Below are 18,985 nucleotides of genomic sequence, written 5' to 3'. Positions count from 1 at the left end.
AGAAGAAAGATGGTGAAAAATCTCAAGATAAGCATGGGGATAAGGGTAAAACCAAAGATCCCACTTCAAATCTTAAACACTCTTCAGAGGGTGGGGATAAAACAAATTCTTCCTCTTCTTCCCAACCTGCACACATTAAAAAGCCTTGGTGCTTTGTGTGTGAAAATAGAGGCCATAGGCCAGGGGATAAGTCCTGTCCAGGTAAACCCCCTGAGCCTACCACCACTAATACATCAAGCTCTAGTGCCCCTAGCAGTAGTGGTACTAGTGGTGGGACTGCTGGCAACAGTCAAGCAAAGGGTGTAGTTGGGTTCACTTATGGGTCCATAGTGGAAACTGATGTAATCAGTCCCAAGACAGTTTCTGTCACACCTAGTGGCACTCGCCTTGCCACACTGGCTGCTTGTCCCCTTACAATGGATAAGTACAGGCAGACAGTTTCAATAAATGGTGTTGAGGCCTTGGCCTACAGGGACACAGGTGCCAGTTTCACTTTGGTGACTGAAAACCTAGTGCACCCTGATCAACACATCATTGGACAACAGTATAAGATTATTGATGTCCATAACTCCACTAAGTTTCTTCCCTTAGCTATAATTCAGTTTAGTTGGGGTGGAGTTACTGGCCTTAAGCAGGTGGTGGTATCACCTAGCTTACCTGTAGACTGTCTCTTAGGTAATGACCTAGAGGCCTCAGGTTGGGCTGATGTAGAGTTGTATGCCCATGCAGCCATGCTGGGCATCCCTGAGGAATTGTTCCCTCTCATTTCAACTGAAATGAAAAAGCAAAGGAGAGAAGGCCTGAAAACTCAGGATCCCTCTCCATCAACAGGTAAAAAGGGTATCACAGTATCCCCTAACCACCCTACCATTCAGGATACCATTCCTGTGGTGGGAGAAACCTCTCCTGGGGTGGCACCTGTTCCAAGGGAATCATCAGCTGGCAAAGCTGGACTCCCTGAAGTAGAAGTACCCCTCTGTGGGATAACTAACATTGGTGACAAAAAGAGCACCATTTTAGTTAACATGGAGAATCCCTCCAACCCTCCCAGAGAAACTTTAGTGCAGAAACCCTGCACTGCCTCACAACACTTAGGACAGCATCCCTGCCCTAGTGTGGAGCTCATAGGACAGCATCCCTGCCCTGCTCCAACTCAAGAGAAACAGCATCCCTGTTCTCTCTTCCAGCCAAATGGACAATGTTTTTGCCCAGCTATGGCTTTATTGAGACAGCATCCCTGTCTGGCATTTCCATCACTACAAACAGGTTCAGTGGACAATTCCCACTGCTCTAAACTAAAACTTACTGATAGAAACTCTGAAAATACATCTTCACATTGTTGCTTAGCTAAAAAACTTCAAACAGGGTGGTTTACATCCCCACAGGGAAGTAACCATATAGTGGATGATAAAGGGAGTAACCAGTCTATTGCAGAGCTACTCTCTACTTATCACCACTTAGACAATAAAGTCTCAACTGGCCAAGGTTAGCCTTATTGTCCTTCGTTTGGGGGGGGGGGGGTTGTGTGAGAAGGTAGCCTCTTTCTAGCCTTGTTACCCCCACTTTTGGCCTGTTTGTGAGTGTATGTCAGGGTGTTTGTCACTGTTTTCACTGTCTCACTGGGATCCTGATAGCCAGGCCTCAGTGCTCATAGTGAAAACACTATGGCCCTCATTCTGACCCTGGCGGTCGGCGGAGAGACGGCGGTCGGACCGCGAACAGACCGGCGGTATTAAAAATGGCATTCTGACCGCGGCGGTCCCCGCCGCGACCGACCGCTACTTCTCCACTCCGACCGCCGCGGCGGTCATGACCGCGGGGCTGGAGTTTGCGCACTCCGGCCCCGCGGTCGTCCCAAGACCGCCAAGGGTATTATGACCCTGCCTACCGCCGCGGTTTCTTGCGGGCGGGAACCGCCGTGCGAACCATGGCGGTAAGCACTATCGGGGCCAGGGAATTCCTTCCCTGGCACTGATAGGGGTCTCCCCCACCCCCCACTACCCACCCGAGTCCTCCCCCCACACCCTCCACCCCCCTGCCACCCCCCAGAGGTGGTACGAACCCCCTCCCCACCCCCACCCCGACATGTACATACATGTACCCCGACATGCACACACCCCCAACATGCACATATACACACCCCCTACACACACATACACAACGGGGACACATACCCGCACACATACATGCCGACATGCGCACCTGCCGAACAGCACACATTACCCATAGACACAGCAGCACACCTCTACACACTCACACGCACACCCCCATGCACGCACACATCACACAACACCCCCCCACCCCCTCCCCTCACGGACGATCAACTTACCTTGTGCGTTGGTCCTCCGGGAGGCGACGGGAGCCATAGGGACGTGACCGCCAACAGAAGACCGCCAACAGAAGACCGCCACACAGAAATGTGGGTCGTAATTCTGGGGGCGGTGTTCTGCTGGCGTGGCGGTGGAGGTTGACCAGTCTCCACTTTCCCGCCGACCGCCAGTGTGGCTGCTGGCGGTTTTCCGGCGGAACGCTCCCAGCGGTCAGAATGCGCACAGCGGCACACCGCCGCGGTCGGCGGTCTTCACCGCGGCGGTAACTCGGCGGTCTTGCGAAAAGACCGCCAAGGTCAGAATGAGGGCCTATGTTTTCAGTATGTTTGTTATGTGTCACTGGGATCCTGCTGGTCAGGACCCCAGTGCTCATAGGTTTGTGGCCTATATGTATGTGTCACTGGGACCCTGTCACACAGGGCCCCAGTGCTCATAGGTGTGCATATATATGTTCCCTGTGTGGTGCCTAACTGTCTCACTGAGGCTCTGCTAACCAGAACCTCAGTGGTTATGCTCTCTCATTACTTTCAAATTGTCACTAACAGGCTAGTGACCATTTTTACCAATTTACATTGGCTTACTGGAACACCCTTATAATTCCCTAGTATATGGTACTGAGGTACCCAGGGTATTGGGGTTCCAGGAGATCCCTATGGGCTGCAGCATTTCTTTTGCCACCCATAGGGAGCTCTGACAATTCTTACACAGGCCTGCCACTGCAGCCTGAGTGAAATAATGTCCACGTTATTTCACAGCCATTTTACACTGCACTTAAGTAACTTATAAGTCACCTATATGTCTAACCTTTACCTGGTAAAGGTTAGGTGCAAAGTTACTTAGTGTGAGGGCACCCTGGCACTAGCCAAGGTGCCCCCACATTGTTCAGAGCCAATTCCCTGAACTTTGTGAGTGCGGGGACACCATTACACGCGTGCACTACATATAGGTCACTACCTATATGTAGCTTCACAATGGTAACTCCGAATATGGCCATGTAACATGTCTATGATCATGGAATTGCCCCCTCTATGCCATCCTGGCATAGTTGGCACACTCCCATGATCCCAGTGGTCTGTAGCACAGACCCTGGTACTGCCAAACTGCCCTTCCTGGGGTTTCACTGCAGCTGCTGCTGCTGCCAACCCCTCAGACAGGCATCTGCCCTCCTGGGGTCCAGCCAGGCCTGGCCCAGGATGGCAGAACAAAGAACTTCCTCTGAGAGAGGGTGTGACACCCTCTCCCTTTGGAAAATGGTGTGAAGGCAGGGGAGGAGTAGCCTCCCCCAGCCTCTGGAAATGCTTTCTTGGGCACAGATGTGCCCAATTCTGCATAAGCCAGTCTACACCGGTTCAGGGAACCCTTAGCCCCTGCTCTGGCGCGAAACTGGACAAAGGAAAGGGGAGTGACCACTCCCCTGACCTGCACCTCCCCTGGGAGGTGTCCAGAGCTCCTCCAGTGTGCTCCAGACCTCTGCCATCTTGGAAACAGAGGTGCTGCTGGCACACTGGACTGCTCTGAGTGGCCAGTGCCACCAGGTGACGTCAGAGACTCCTGCTGATAGGCTCCTTCAGGTGTTAGTAGCCTATCCTCTCTCCTAGGTAGCCAAACCCTCTTTTCTGGCTATTTAGGGTCTCTGTCTCTGGGGAAACTTTAGATAACGAATGCAAGAGCTCATCCGAGTTCCTCTGCATCTCTCTCTTCACCTTCTGATAAGGAATCGACTGCTGACCGCGCTGGAAGCCTGCAAACCTGCAACATAGTAGCAAAGACGACTACTGCAACTCTGTAACGCTGATCCTGCCGCCTTCTCGACTGTTTTCCTGCTTGTGCATGCTGTGGGGGTAGTCTGCCTCCTCTCTGCACCAGAAGCTCCGAAGAAATCTCCCGTGGGTCGACGGAATCTTCCCCCTGCAACCGCAGGCACCAAAAAGCTGCATTACCGGTCCCTTGGGTCTCCTCTCAGCACGACGAGCGAGGTCCCTCGAATCCAGCGACTCTGTCCAAGTTACCCCTACAGTCCAGTGACTCTTCAGCCCAAGTTTGGTGGAGGTAAGTCCTTGCCTCACCTCGCTGGGCTGCATTGCTGGGAACCGCGACTTTGCAGCTACTACGGCCCCTGTGCACTTCCGGCGGAAATCCTTTGTGCACAGCCAAGCCTGGGTCCACGGCACTCTAACCTGCATTGCACGACTTTCTAAGTTGATCTCCGGCGACGTGGGACTCCTTTGTGCAACTTCGGTGAGCACCGTTTCACGCATCCTTGTAGTGCCTGTTTCAGGCACTTCTCCGGGTGGTACCTGCTTCAGTGAGGGCTCCTTGTCTTGCTCGACATCCCCTCTCTCTTCAGGTTCAATTTGCGACCTCCTGGTCCCTCCTGGGCCCCAGTAGCGTCCAAAAACGCCAAACGCACGATTTGCGACTATCAAGGCTTGTTGGCATCCTTCCGGCGGGAAATCACTTTTGCACGACTCTCCAAGGCAAGAGGGATTTGTCCACCAAAGGGGAAGTCTCTAGCCCTTTTCGTTCTCTCAGAAACCTCAGCTTCTTCTGTCCAGTCGAAGCTTCTTTGCACCCGCAGCTGGCATTTCCTGGGCATCTGCCCATCTCCGACTTGCTTGTGACTTTTGGACTTGGTCCCCTTGTTCCACAGGTACCCTAGATTGGAAATCCACAGTTGTTGCATTGCTGGTTTCTGTCTTTCCTGCATTATTCCTCTAACACGACTACTTTGTCCTTAGGGGAACTTTAGTGCACTTTGCACTCACTTTTCAGGGTCTTGGGGAGGGTTATTTTTCTAACTCTCACTATTTTCTAATAGTCCCAGCGACCCTCTACAAGGTCACATAGGTTTGGGGTCCATTCGTGGTTCGCATTCCACTTTTGGAGTATATGGTTTGTGTTGCCCCTATCCCTATGTTTCCCATTGCATCCTATTGTAACTATACATTGTTTGCACTGTTTTCTAAGACTATACTGCATATTTTTGCTATTGTGTATATATATCTTGTGTATATTTCCTATCCTCTAACTGAGGGTACACTCTAAGATACTTTGGCATATTGTCATAAAAATAAAGTACCTTTATTTTTAGTATAACTGTGTATTGTGTTTTCTTATGATATTGTGCATATGACACTAAGTGGTGCTGTAGTAGCTTCACACGTCTCCTAGTTCAGCCTAAGCTGCTCTGCTAAGCTACCATTATCTATCAGCCTAAGCTGCTAGACACCCTATACACTAATAAGGGATAACTGGGCCTGGTGCAAGGTGCAAGTACCCCTTGGTACTCACTACAAGCCAGTCCAGCCTCCTACAACTTCTGAACCTGTGAATACTCTGCCGGGAAGAAGGACTGTTACTGCTGAAGGACTGCCACTCTCCTGTACTGCTGCTTTGCTTGACTCTTGCCTTGCTACTCTGCTTCTGCACCTGAACTCTGCCAGCTGTGAGACTACACTGCCAAGTGGAGCAACCCAAGTCCTGGACCCTTGGAAGTGTGCCTAGGGTGCTTTCTCAGTGGACTTGATGCATCCCTTGTTGAGCAATGCATCCCCGAGCAGAATCAACACAACATTGCTGTTGTGTGAATTGGACTCATCACAACAGAAGTGCATTGCGAAAGCAACTCACATTTTGATTCAACGTATTGCCTTTGGAACTGCCACTGTACAACTCTTTTCCTGGCTCAAGCTCTTTGCATCTCCCATCAATGGCAGCCTCAATGATGATGCCAAAACTCTGTAGCACAGCTTCACAATTCATCGGAGCTGACGCATTGCTTTGACTGTGCAACATATCCTTGTCACTGGCCTTTGCCTCACAAGCCCTGCTGACAGGATCCTAAATGTCAAGACCATAGGACCTTACACCACAGACTTGCCACATCTCAGAACTAATGCGTTACCTTGGCTGCACGAAGCATCTTCGACACAAAGCCACAAAACACTCCACAACCAGGATTCCATGTAATTTGGTTCAGCGGGCCTAACTGGGTCCCTGTAGCTGACCTATGCTCTACTCTGGTCAACCTAAACTTTTGACTGTGTCCCGGTCCGGTGCAATCAGATATCCCCAATAGTGCTTTTTGCTTCTTAGCCCTATTTTTAAATCTTTTAAATGCAATAACTCCAGTTTTACTTATTAGATTTATGTTATTTTAGTCTTGTTTTATTTGTTAAATTCAGATCTATTTTCCTAATGTGGTGTGGAATCTTTTTGTGTGGTGTTTTCACTGTTTTACGGTTTGAAGTGTTGCATACATACTTTACCTATTGCAGTTAAGCCTGACTGCTTTGTTCCAAGCTACCAGAGGATGTGCACAGGGTAATTTAGGATTCACCTAACACCCTGACTAGAATTGTGAATGCTGCTCGACCCAGGCTCATACACAGTTAATCAGTAACCCAATTTCTAAAGGTAAATACTTAAGAATAAAGGAGAGGGGGATTCAGAGGAGTTTAGTGAGATTCAGGGATGGTCAAATGGTCAGAGAGGGGTTTAGGCAGGAACAGCCAGCAAGCAAAAACAGCAAGCTTGTAGCTTGTCATAAACTGCATTTCTATAGTTACTGCTGCAAAAAAGGGACCTAAAACAGTAGTAGAGTCTCCAGCACACATGAGAAACCACTGTATTGCAACCCCCCTCCCCTATAGATACACTATGGAGTTAAGGACTTTAAAATACTAAAAACTAGGAAATAAGGTTAAATAAAAATAAAAAAATCAGAACTGGTACAAATGTAAATAAATATAAATTAATGTTTTTCCATTAAAAAAATAATTTAAAATGACATTTTCTTTTAACACATTTTACACATAACTTTAAAAAATATTAATTGGAATTTATTTTTTACTTTTAACTTTAGATACATGATTTTAATTTAATTTGTTATATTTACATTAATTAATTATTTTATTCAAAATTAAGTTATTAAGGCTGCACCAATTATTTGAGTTTAGTTTTATATTTAGAGTAAACATATACAATTAACTTCAAATAATGTTAATTATAAAAATATATTTAATACTTTATTTTTTTAGTTCAGTAAACTTTTGTATTTTTCCTACATACGTTACCATAGGTACACTTCCCAGTTTGGCCACATGGTAAAGTATATAAAATAGTTAACAAGTTTATTAAACTTGAAAAAAATATTTAAAATATTTTTATGATAAATGATAATATAATTAATTGTTTATATTTACTTTAGTGGTATTTTACCCTTGTACGTTAGGCAACAAAAAGTGGAGACATGTAAGGTACACTTTACAATCATGAACAGCCAAAAGTAATAAACTTACTAAAAAGTGTGAGAGAAAATTACACAAGTAAATTTACTCTCCGGTGTAAGTTACTCTTGTGAGTAATCCTGTATATGTCAAGGAGCGCAACCATATGCCAGCACCCAAATAATTCCATCAGTATACATGACATCATCATGCCTAGAATGTCTGCAATAGGATATGATGGCTACTTTTTGCTAGGGTTAACGTTAATGCCTATAATTCTCACCCAATTTTTACCAGGGTTTCATTCACCTCAAATGCTCTTTCATTCAATCACCTCTTCTACACTTCCATTTACATAGCTTTTTTCTCTTCTGAATTAGTGACTCTCGCTCATCCATCAATTTGTCAATTTCACTTTTAATGCCTCAAACTAAGATTTCTGCTCTATTCCCCAGCCGCCATTGTATGCTTTCATATATCAGGGGAAGAAGTGCCAACAAGTCTTGGCAGCTGCAAAGGACACAGTGCACAGGGGTACTCTCCAGCGTGGGAAGGCACGGGTTTACCTCCAACCAAGTTGGACTGCTGGTAGAGAGGACCGTCTGGACCACTTCTGACCACCACCTGTGTTGCAAGATCCAAGCAGCTCAGCAGGAGAGGGGACACACGCAGCCGGTCCTCAATGCAGTTGGTGCCTGCAGATGCAGGGGAGTGACTCCTTCACTCCAAGGGAGATTCCTTCTTCTTTCCTCTGTAGACTGAAGATGGGCTGTCCTCAGAGGATGCATGACCAGGGAAATGTTGCAGAAGCTGGAAGGAGCCAGAGAAACAATGTTGAAGGCAAAGTCTTCGTCTTTGTTGGAAAGTCCAGATGAGTTTCTTTGGTCAGAAGTCGAAGTAAGGGATGCAGAGGAACCCTGCTGGAATCTTGCAAGCTAAAATCTGTGGAACCACCCAGAAGAGAGACCATAAATAGCCCTGAAAAGGGGATTGGTCACCTACCTGAGTGTCTACCTATAAGGAGGGGGCTCTGACGTCACCTTCCTGGTCTGGCCACTCAGATGCTCCCTGAGTTCCCTGCCAACCTTGGATTCAAGATGGCAGAACCCAGGAACGCTCTGGAGGAGATCTGGACACTACCACTGGGGTGGTGATGGGCAGGGGAGTGGTCACTTCCTTTTCCATTGTCCAGTTGTGCGCCAGAGCAGGGACTGGAAGTCCCTGAACCGGTGTGGACTGGTTTATGCATGGAGGGCACCTAATGTGCCCTTCAAAGCATACCAGTGACTTGGGGAGGCTACCCCTCCCAAGCCATGTAACACCTATTTCCAAAGGGAAAGGGTGTAACACCCCTCTCCCAAATGAAATCCTTTGTTCTGCCTTCCTGGGCCTGAGCTGCTCAAGCAACAGGAGGGCAGAAACCTGTCTGTGAGGTGGCAGCAGCTGGAGCTGCCTGGAAAACCTCAGAAGGCTGTAGGAGCAATGCTGGAGGTCCTCTAAGGAGCCTCCAGAATGCATGGAATCATACCACCAATACTTGCAAAAGTATTGGGGTATGATTCCAACATGTTTGATACCAAACATGCCTAGGTTCGGAGTTACCATTATGTAGTTAGACATAGGTAGTGACTATCAGGCAAAGGGCCTGTGATGTTCTGATGGGAGGGCTCACAGCTGCTCAGAAGTCTGAGGACCAATCTGTAAAGCACAAAGTGATGTACAGGGGGCTGGGAGCAACTCCTGAAGTCAGAATCTCTGTGGATACAGACAAACAAGTTTTGCATACACTTTCTGAACACAATATAAATAAGAAAGCAGATTAAGCAGTTTTCTTTAATGCACTCTGGTTAGGCTCTAGGCATATTTAGCCTTTTTAGCTTGTAAAAAAGGGGTGGCAGAGTTATTACCTTCTAGCACCCTTAGCGCAGTTTAGGGCTAAACTGGGAGAGAAATTTAAACAGTGGCAGTTAGAAGAAAAAAGGAGTTTTAAAATTACAAATTTGCACAGAAACCAAGAGATAAATGTAGACAGTCACATGTAGATGAAAAGAGCAGTATTAAAGTTTCAAAATACACAAAACAAAATCTGTGTTCTTACCACCTTCTTTGCTTTTTCTCCCTGGACTTTTAGGGCTTAGAAAAGCTGCCACTAAAAAATTGACATCTCTGTCTTGGGGTTCCCTCTACAAACTTAAGGGCCTGTGCAGGTGTGAAGGGAGGGCTCAGGTCTGCTTAGAATCTTGAAGGCCAATCATTAAAATACAAACTGCTGTGCTGGGGTGCAGGAAGGTGTACCTCAAGTCACAATCAGCTTGGATACAAGCAGGCTCAATCCATACTTTATAGATTAATTTTGAAGCTAAGGCCCAAATCTAAAGACACTAAAAATACTGTTTTTTGCATACTTGAACAAATAACTTTTTCCAGCTAAAAAGTATTGTTACATGCACTTTGCAAAACACAATTGTAAGAAAGTTGAGTATGATGCAATGATGCTGGTTAGGCTTCACTAAATACTCTCACAAAACTCCAAAGTTAGTCATTTGCATTCACAAAAATAAATCCTTAGCTCAGTCCTGGTAGTGTGGCAAAGAGTAGTCAGGCTTTACTAGAGGAACATGTGTTCAGCATTTCAGAGTACCAACATGGCGATAAGTATATTGACTTGCCTCAAAAGAAATCCAAAACCAATTTATAAAAATAAATCAGATTTTATATATTTTAGACAATAAAACAAAGTACATCAGATACATATAACCGGAGTAATGAATTTGAGAGTAGAAATGAAATCAGTACATTCACAAGCTGTCAAAAGTTCCTTTTGAGGTCAATGAGAATAATCACTGTTGACACTTGGTCACTTGTTGGGTGAGTTCAGATTAACCCACTGATAGTTAAGGTCGTTGATTTTCCTAGGATCAAGCTGCCACAGTCAGAACAGTTTTACCTGGCTTATGGAGCCCGGGTGCAGACTGTCCTTGGTGCTGAACGTAAGAGCAGCGGGTGCTTGTAGGAGGCTGGCCTGGCTTGTAGTGGGTACCAAAGGTACTTACACCCTGTGCCAGGTCCAGTTATCCCTTATTAGTAGAATAGAGGTGTTTCTAGCAGCTTAGGCTGATAGAAGGTAGCTATGGCAAAGCAGCTTAGGCTGAACTAGGAGAGATGCAAAGCTCCTACTATACCACTTATATCATATGCACAATATCATAAGAAAACACAATGCACAGAGTTACTAAAAATAAAGGTACTTTATTTTTATGACAATATGCCACAAGTATCTCAGTGAGTACCCTCAGTAAGAAGGTAAGTAATATACACAAGTAATATGTACACAAACCAAAAACAGGTAAGTAAGAGTCAGAAAAGTAATGCAAACAGTGTAGAATTACAATAGGTTGCAATAGGTGAACCTACTAGACCTACTAGACCTACTAGGGGCAACACAAACCATATACTCCAAAAGTGGAATGCGAATCACGAATGGACCCCAGACCTATGGGAGCTTGTAGCGGATAGCTGGGACTGTAAGAAAACAGTCAGGGTGTCTAAGATACCCCACACCAAGACCCTGAAAAGTAGGAGTAAAGTTCACCTACTACCCAAAAAGGACACAATAGTCGTGAAAGGGGGATTCTGCAAGAACAACAAAAACCAGCAAGGCACTGAAGGTGGATTCCTGGACCTGAGGACCTGCAAGGCAAGGGCACCAAGTCAAGAGTCGCAATAGTATCCAGGAGGGGCAGGAGTCCAGGAAACCCCGGATGAAGGTGTAAGGAAGCTGCCTTTGGATGGAAGAAGCTTGGAATTCTGCAAGAACGAAGAGGACTAGGAACTTCTCCTTTGGATGGAAGTTGTCCCACGTCGCGATTAAGGTTGCAGAAGTGTTCCCACACAGAAATACCACAAACAAGCCTTGCTAGCTGCAAGGGTTACAGTAGAGGTTTTTGGGTGCTGCTGGGGACCAGGAAGGGCCAGGATGGCGCCCCTTGGAGGAGGAGAGAGAGGGGGCGCTCGGCAACTCAGAGAGCCCCCACAGAAGCAAGCAGCACCCACAAAAGTACCTGAACAGGCACTTGGAAGATTTGTGAACCGGAGTTGGCTCAGAGTCACAAAGGAGGGTCCCACGATGCAGGAGGCCCACTCAGAGGGTTGAGCACTGCAGGACGGAGTGCTGGGGACCCAGTGTGAGAAAGTAGCCTCTTTCTAGCCTTGTTACCCCCACTTTTGGCCTGTTTGTGAGTATATGTCAAGGTATTTTCACTGTCTCACTGGGATCCTGCTAGCCAGGGCCCAGTACTGATAGTGAAAACCCTATGTTTTCAGTATGTTTGTTATGTGTCACTGGGACCTTGCTAGCCAGGACCCCAGTGCTCATAAGTTTGTGACCTATATGTATGTGTTCCCTGTGTGATGCCTAACTGTCTCACTGAGGCTCTGCTAACCAGAACCTCAGTGGTTATGCTCTCTCTTTACAAATTGTCACTAACAGGCTAGTGACCAATTTCACCAATTCACATTGGCATACTGGAACACCCTTATAATTCCCTAGTATATGGTACTGAGGTACCCAGGGTATTGGGGTTCCAGGAGATCCCTATGGGCTGCAGCATTTCTTTTGCCACCCATAGGGAGCTCTGACAATTCTTACACAGGCCTGCCACTGCAGCCTGAGTGAAATAACATCCACGTTATTTCCCAGCCATTTACCACTGCACTTAAGTAACTTATAAGTCACCTATATGTCTAACCTTTACCTGGAAAGGGTTGGGTGCTAAGTTACTTAGTGTGTGGGCACCCTGGCACTAGCCAAGGTGCCCCCACATCGTTCAGGGCAAATTCCCTGGACATTGTGAGTGTGGGGACACCATTTCACTACCTATGTATAGCGTCACAATGGTAACTCCGAACATGGCCATGTAACATGTCTAAGATATGGAATTGTCACCCCAATGGCATTCTGGCATTGGGGAGACAATTCCATGATCTCCCGAGTCTCTAGCACAGACCCGGGTACTGCCAAACTGCATTTCCCGGGGTTTCACTACAGCTGCTGCTGCAGCCAACCCCTCAGACAGGTTTCTGCCCTCCTGGGGTCCAGCCAGGCTTGGCCCAGGAAGGCAGAACAAAGGACTTCCTCAGAGAGAGGGTGTTACACCCTCTCCCTTTGGAAAAAGGTGTCAGGGCTGGGGAAGAGTAGCCTACCCCAGCCTCTGGAAATGCTTTAATGGGCACAGATGGTGCCCATCTCTGCATAAGCCAGTCTACACCGGTTTAGGGATCCCCCAGCCCTGCTCTGGCACGAAACTGGACAAAGGAAAGGGGAGTGACCACTCCCCTGACCTGCACCTCCCAGGGGAGGTGCCCAGAGCTCCTCCAGTGTGCTCCATACCTCTGCCATCTTGGAAACAGAGGTGCTGCTGGCACACTGGACTGCTCTGAGTGGCCAGTGCCAGCAGGTGACATCAGAGACTCCTCCTGATAGGCTCTTACCTGTGTTGCTAGCCTAACCTCCTTCTTAGGTAGCCAAACCTCCTTTTCTGGCTATTTAGGGTCTCTGCTTTGGGGAATTCTTTAGATAACGAATGCAAGAGCTCATCAGAGTTCCTCTGCATCTCTCTCTTCGCCTTCTGCCAAGGAATCGACCGCTGACTGCTCAGGACGCCTGCAAAACCGCAACAAAGTAGCAAAGACGACTACTGCAACCTTGTATCGCTGATCCTGCCACCTTCTCAACTGTTTTCCTGGTGGTGCATGCTGTGGGGGTAGTCTGCCTCCTCTCTGCACTAGAAGCTCTGAAGAAATCTCCCATGGGACGACGGAATCCTCCCCCTGCAACCGCAGGCACCAAAAGAACTGCATTACAGGTCCTCTGGGTCCCCTCTCAGCATGACGAGCATGGTCCCTGGAACTCAGCAACTATGTCCACGTGACTCCCACAGTCCAGTAACTCTTCAGTCCAAGTTTGGTGGAGGTAAGTCCTTGCCTCCCCACGCTAGACTGCATTACTGGGTACCGCGTAAATTGCAGCTGCTCCGGCTCCTGTGCACTCTTCCAGGATTTCCTTTGTGCACAGCCAAGCCTTGGTCCCCGACACTCTAACCTGCAGTGCACAACCTCCTGAGTTGTCCTCTGGCATCGTGGGATCTCCTTTTGTGACATCAGGTGAGCTCCGGTTCACTCCTCTTCATAGTGCCTTTTCTGGCACTTCTGCGGCTGCTGCCTACTTCAGTGAAGGCTCCCTATCTTGCTGGCCGCCCCCTCTGTCTCCTCACACAAGTGGCGACACCTTGGTCCCTCCTGGGCCACAGCAGCATCCAAAAACCGTAACCATGACCCTTGCAGCTAGCAAGGCTTGTTTGTGGTCGTTCTGTGTGGGAACACCCCTGCCAGCTTCTTCACGAGGTGGGACATCCATCCACCAAAGGGGAAGTTCCTAGTCCCCTTCGTTCTTGCAGAATCCACAGCTTCAACCATCCAGTGGCAGCTTCTTTGCACCCTCAGCTGGCATTTCCTGTGCATCTGCCCAATCTCGACTTTGTCGCGACTCTTGGATTGGTCCCCTTGCTCCACAGGTACTCTCGTCCGGAAATCCATTTTTGTTGCATTGCTGGTGTTGGTCTTCCTTGCAGAATTCCCCTATCACGACTTCTGTGCTCTCTGGGGAATAAAAGTGCACTTTACACTTACTTTTCAGGGTCTTGGGGTGGGCTATTTTTCTAACCCTCACTGTTTTCCTACAGTCCCAGCGACCCTCTACAAGCTCACATAGGTTTGGGGTCCATTCGTGGTTCGCATTCCACTTCTAGAGTATATGGTTTGTGTTGCTGTAGGAAAGTACCATCTTGCCTGGCATGTTCCCCCATTTTTCACTGTATATATGTTGTTTTAGTTGTATGTGTCACTGGGACCCTGGTAACCCAGGGCCCCAGTGCTCATAAGTGTGCCTGAATGTGTTACCTGTGTAGTGACTAACTGTCTCACTGAGGCTCTGCTAATCAGAACCTCAGTGGTTATGCTCTCTCATTTCTTTCCAAATTGTCACTGACAGGCTAGTGACCATTTTTACCAATTTACATTGGCTTACTGGAACACCCTTATAATTCCCTAGTATATGGTACTGAGGTACCCAGGGTATTGGGGTTCCAGGAGATCCCTATGGGCTGCAGCATTTCTTTTGCCACCCATAGGGAGCTCTGACAATTCTTACACAGGCCTGGCACTGCAGCCTGAGTGAAATAACGTCCACGTTATTTCACAGCCATTTTACACTGCACTTAAGTAACTTATAAGTCACCTATATGTCTAACCTTTACCTGGTAAAGGTTAGGTGCAAAGTTACTTAGTGTGAGGGCACCCTGGCACTAGCCAAGGTGCCCCCACATTGTTCAGAGCCCATTCACTGAACTTTGTGAGTGCGGGGACACCATTACACGCGTGCACTACATATAGGTCACTACCTATATGTAGCTTTACCATGGTAACTCCGAATATGGCCATGTAACATGTCTATGATCATGGAATTGCCCCCTCTATGCCATCCTGGCATTGTTGGTACAATTCCATGATCCCAGTGGTCTGTAGCACAGACTCTGGTACTGCCAGACTGCCCTTCCTGGGGTTTCTCTGCAGCTGCTGCTGCTGCCAACCCCTCAGACAGGCAGCTGCCCTCCTGGGGTCCAGCCAGGCCTGGCCCAGGATGGCAGAACAAAGAACTTCCTCTGAGAGAGGGTGTGACACCCTCTCCCTTTGGAAAATGGTGTGAAGGCAGGGGAGGAGTAGCCTCCCCCAGCCTCTGGAAATGCTTTGTTGGGCACAGATGTGCCCAATTCTGCATAAGCCAGTCTACACCGGTTCAGGGACCCCTTAGCCCCTGCTCTGGCGCGAAACTGGACAAAGGAAAGGGGAGTGACCACTCCCCTGACCTGCACCTCCCCTGGGAGGTGTCCAGAGCTCCTCCAGTGTGCTCCAGACCTCTGCCATCTTGGAAACAGAGGTGCTGCTGGCACACTGGACTGCTCTGAGTGGCCAGTGCCACCAGGTGACGTCAGAGACTCCTTGTGATAGGCTCCTTCAGGTGTTAGTAGCCTTTCCTCTCTCCTAGGTAGCCAAACCCTCTTTTCTGGCTATTTAGGGTCTCTGTCTCTGGGGAAACTTCAGATAACGAATGCATGAGCTCAGCCGAGTTCCTCTGCATCTCCCTCTTCACCTTCTGATAAGGAATCGACCGCTGACCGCGCTGGAAGCCTGCAAACCTGCAACATAGTAGCAAAGACGACTACTGCAACTCTGTAACGCTGATCCTGCCGCCTTCTCGACTGTTTTCCTGCTTGTGCATGCTGTGGGGGTAGTCTGCCTCCTCTCTGCACCAGAAGCTCCGAAGAAATCTCCCGTGGGTCGACGGAATCTTCCCCCTGCAACCACAGGCACCAAAAAGCTGCATTACCGGTCCCTTGGGTCTCCTCTCAGCACGACGAGCGAGGTCCCTCAAATCCAGCGACGCTCTCCAAGTGACCCCCACAGTCCAGTGACTCTTCAGCCCAAGTTTGGTGGAGGTAAGTCCTTGCTTCACCTCGCTGGGCTGCATTGCTGGGAACCGCGACTTTGCAGCTACTCCGGCCCCTGTGCACTTCTGGCAGAAATCCTTCGTGCACAGCCAAGCCTGGGTCCACGGCACTCTAACCTGCATTGCACGACTTTCTAAGTTGGTCTCCGGCGACGTGGGACTCCTTTGTGCAACTTCGGTGAGCACCGTTTCACGCATCCTCGTAGTGCCTGTTTCTGGCACTTCTCCGGGTGCTACCTGCTTTAGTGAGGGCTCTTTGTCTTTCTCGACGTCCCCTCTCTCTGCAGGTCCAATTTGCGACCTCCTGGTCTCTCCTGGGACCCAGCAGCGTCCAAAAACGCCAAACGCACGATTTGCGTGTAGCAAGGCTTGTTGGCGTCCTTCCGGCGGGAAAACACTTTTGCACGACTCTCCAAGGCGAGCGGGATCCGTCCACCAAAGGGGAAGTCTCTAGCCCTTTTCGTTCCTGCAGAAACCTCAGCTTCTTCTGTCCAGTTGAAGCTTCTTTGCACCCGCAGCTGGCATTTCCTGGGCATCTGCCCATCTACGACTTGCTTGTGACTTTTGGACTTGGTCCCCTTGTTCCACAGGTACCCTAGATTGGAAATCCACAGTTGTTGCATTGCTGGTTTGTGTCTTTCCTGCATTATTCCTCTAACACGACTATTTTGTCCTTAGGGGAACTTTAGGGCACTTTGCACTCACTTTTCAGGGTCTTGGGGAGGGTTATTTTTCTAACCCTCACTATTTTCTAATAGTCCCAGCGACCCTCTACAAGGTCACATAGGTTTGGGGTCCATTCGCGGTTCGCATTCCACTTCTGGAGTATATGGTTTGTGTTGCCCCTATCCCTATGTTTCCCCATTGCATCCTATTGTAACTATACATTGTTTGCACTGTTTTCTAAGACTATACTGCATATTTTTGCTATTGTGTATATATATCTTGTGTATATTTCCTATCCTCTCACTGAGGGTACACTCTAAGATACTTTGGCATATTGTCATAAAAATAAAGTACCTTTATTTTTAGTATAACTGTGTATTGTGTTTTCTTATGATATTGTGCATATGACACTAAGTGGTACTGTAGTAGCTTCACACGTCTCCTAGTTCAGCCTAAGCTGCTCTGCTAAGCTACCATTATCTATCAGCCTAAGCTGCTAGACACCCTATACACTAATAAGGGATAACTGGGCCTGGTGCAAGGTGCAAGTACCCCTTGGTACTCACTACAAGCCAGTCCAGCCTCCTACATTGGTTGTGCAGTGGTGGGATAAGTGCTTGAGACTACTTACCACTCTTGTCATTGTACTTTTCATAAGAGAAAAATATACAAAACAAGGTCAGTGTATATACACATAGCCAAAAAGTTTTGCATTTCCTCTTTTCACTCTTTTCTAAGTGCTGAAAAGTACTTCTAGACTTTCAAAAAGTTCTTAAAAGTTTAAAAAGTTTTTTTCTGTCTTTCCAAAAAGTTCTGAAAACTTTTTTCTCTTTTCCTATCACTTTAACTCTCTCTAAAAATGTCTGGCACAGGAAAAATTGTTGAACTGTCCAAACTTGCATATGATCACCTTAGCTGGAAAGGAGCAAGGAGTCTCTGCATAGAGAGAGGTTTGAGTGTAGGGAAGAATCCTTCCTTAGAACTGTTAATTAATATGCTTAGAGTACAGGATAAGGCCATAAGTGCCCAATCTGTAGAAAAAGTAGCTAATGGTTCTCAATCTGATCCAGGGACTCCCCCAGGAAAAGGTTCAGGAAAGAAACTTCTCAGCCTGCCCATTACTAGACAGTCTAGCATAGTTGGTACAGAGGTTGAATCACACCATACTAATGGTGTGCTCTCACATTATACTGGTAGCCAAGCTGTTAGGGTGCCCTCTGTAAGGGACAGGTCTCCTTCTGTTCATTCCCATCATACCTCTGTATCTAGAAATGTCCCTCCCACCCACCCTGATGACAGATTGTTAGAAAGGGAGCTCAATAGATTGAGAGTGGAGCAAACCAGACTGAAGCTCAAGAAGCAACAGCTGGATTTGGATAGACAGTCTTTAGAAATAGAGAGGGAAAGACAGAAGATGGGTTTAGATACCCATGGTGGCAGCAGCAGTATTCCCCATAGTCATCCTGCAAAAGAGCATGATTCCAGGAATCTGCACAAGATAGTTCCCCCTTATAAGGAGGGGGATGACATTAACAAGTGGTTTGCTGCACTTGAGAGGGCCTGTGCTGTACAGGATGTCCCTCAAAAGCAGTGGGCTGCTATCCTATGGCTATCATTTACTGGAAAAGGTAGGGATAGGCTCCTTACTGTAAAAGAAAATGATGCTAACAATTTCCAAGTTCTTAAGAATGCACTCCTGGATGGTTATGGCTTAACCACTGAACAGTACAGGATAAAGTTCAGAGAGACCAAAAAGGAGTCTTCACAAGACTGGGTTGATTTCATTGACCAGGCAGTGAAGGCCTTGGAGGGGTGGTTACATGGCAGTAAAGTTACTGATTATGACAGCCTGTATAACTTGATCCTGAGAGAGCATATTCTTAATAATTGTGTGTCTGATTTGTTGCACCAGTACTTGGTGGACTCTGATCTGACCTCTCCCCAAGAATTGGGAAAGAAGGCAGACAAATGGGTCAGAACAAGAGTGAACAGAAAAGTTCATACAGGGGGTGACAAAGATGGCAACAAAAAGAAGGATGGTAAGTCTTCTGACAAGGGTGGGGACAAATCTAAAAATGAGTCTTCATCAGGCCCACAAAAACACTCTGGTGGGGGTGGTGGGCCCAAATCCTCCTTTAATCAGAACAAGGAAAAGAAACCATGGTGCTATTTATGTAAGATAAAAGGCCATTGGACAA

Source organism: Pleurodeles waltl, chromosome 2_2, assembly GCF_031143425.1.
Source record: "Pleurodeles waltl isolate 20211129_DDA chromosome 2_2, aPleWal1.hap1.20221129, whole genome shotgun sequence".
NCBI classification, from domain to species: Eukaryota; Metazoa; Chordata; class Amphibia; order Caudata; family Salamandridae; genus Pleurodeles; species Pleurodeles waltl.
This window is presented reverse-complemented; position numbering follows the sequence as displayed.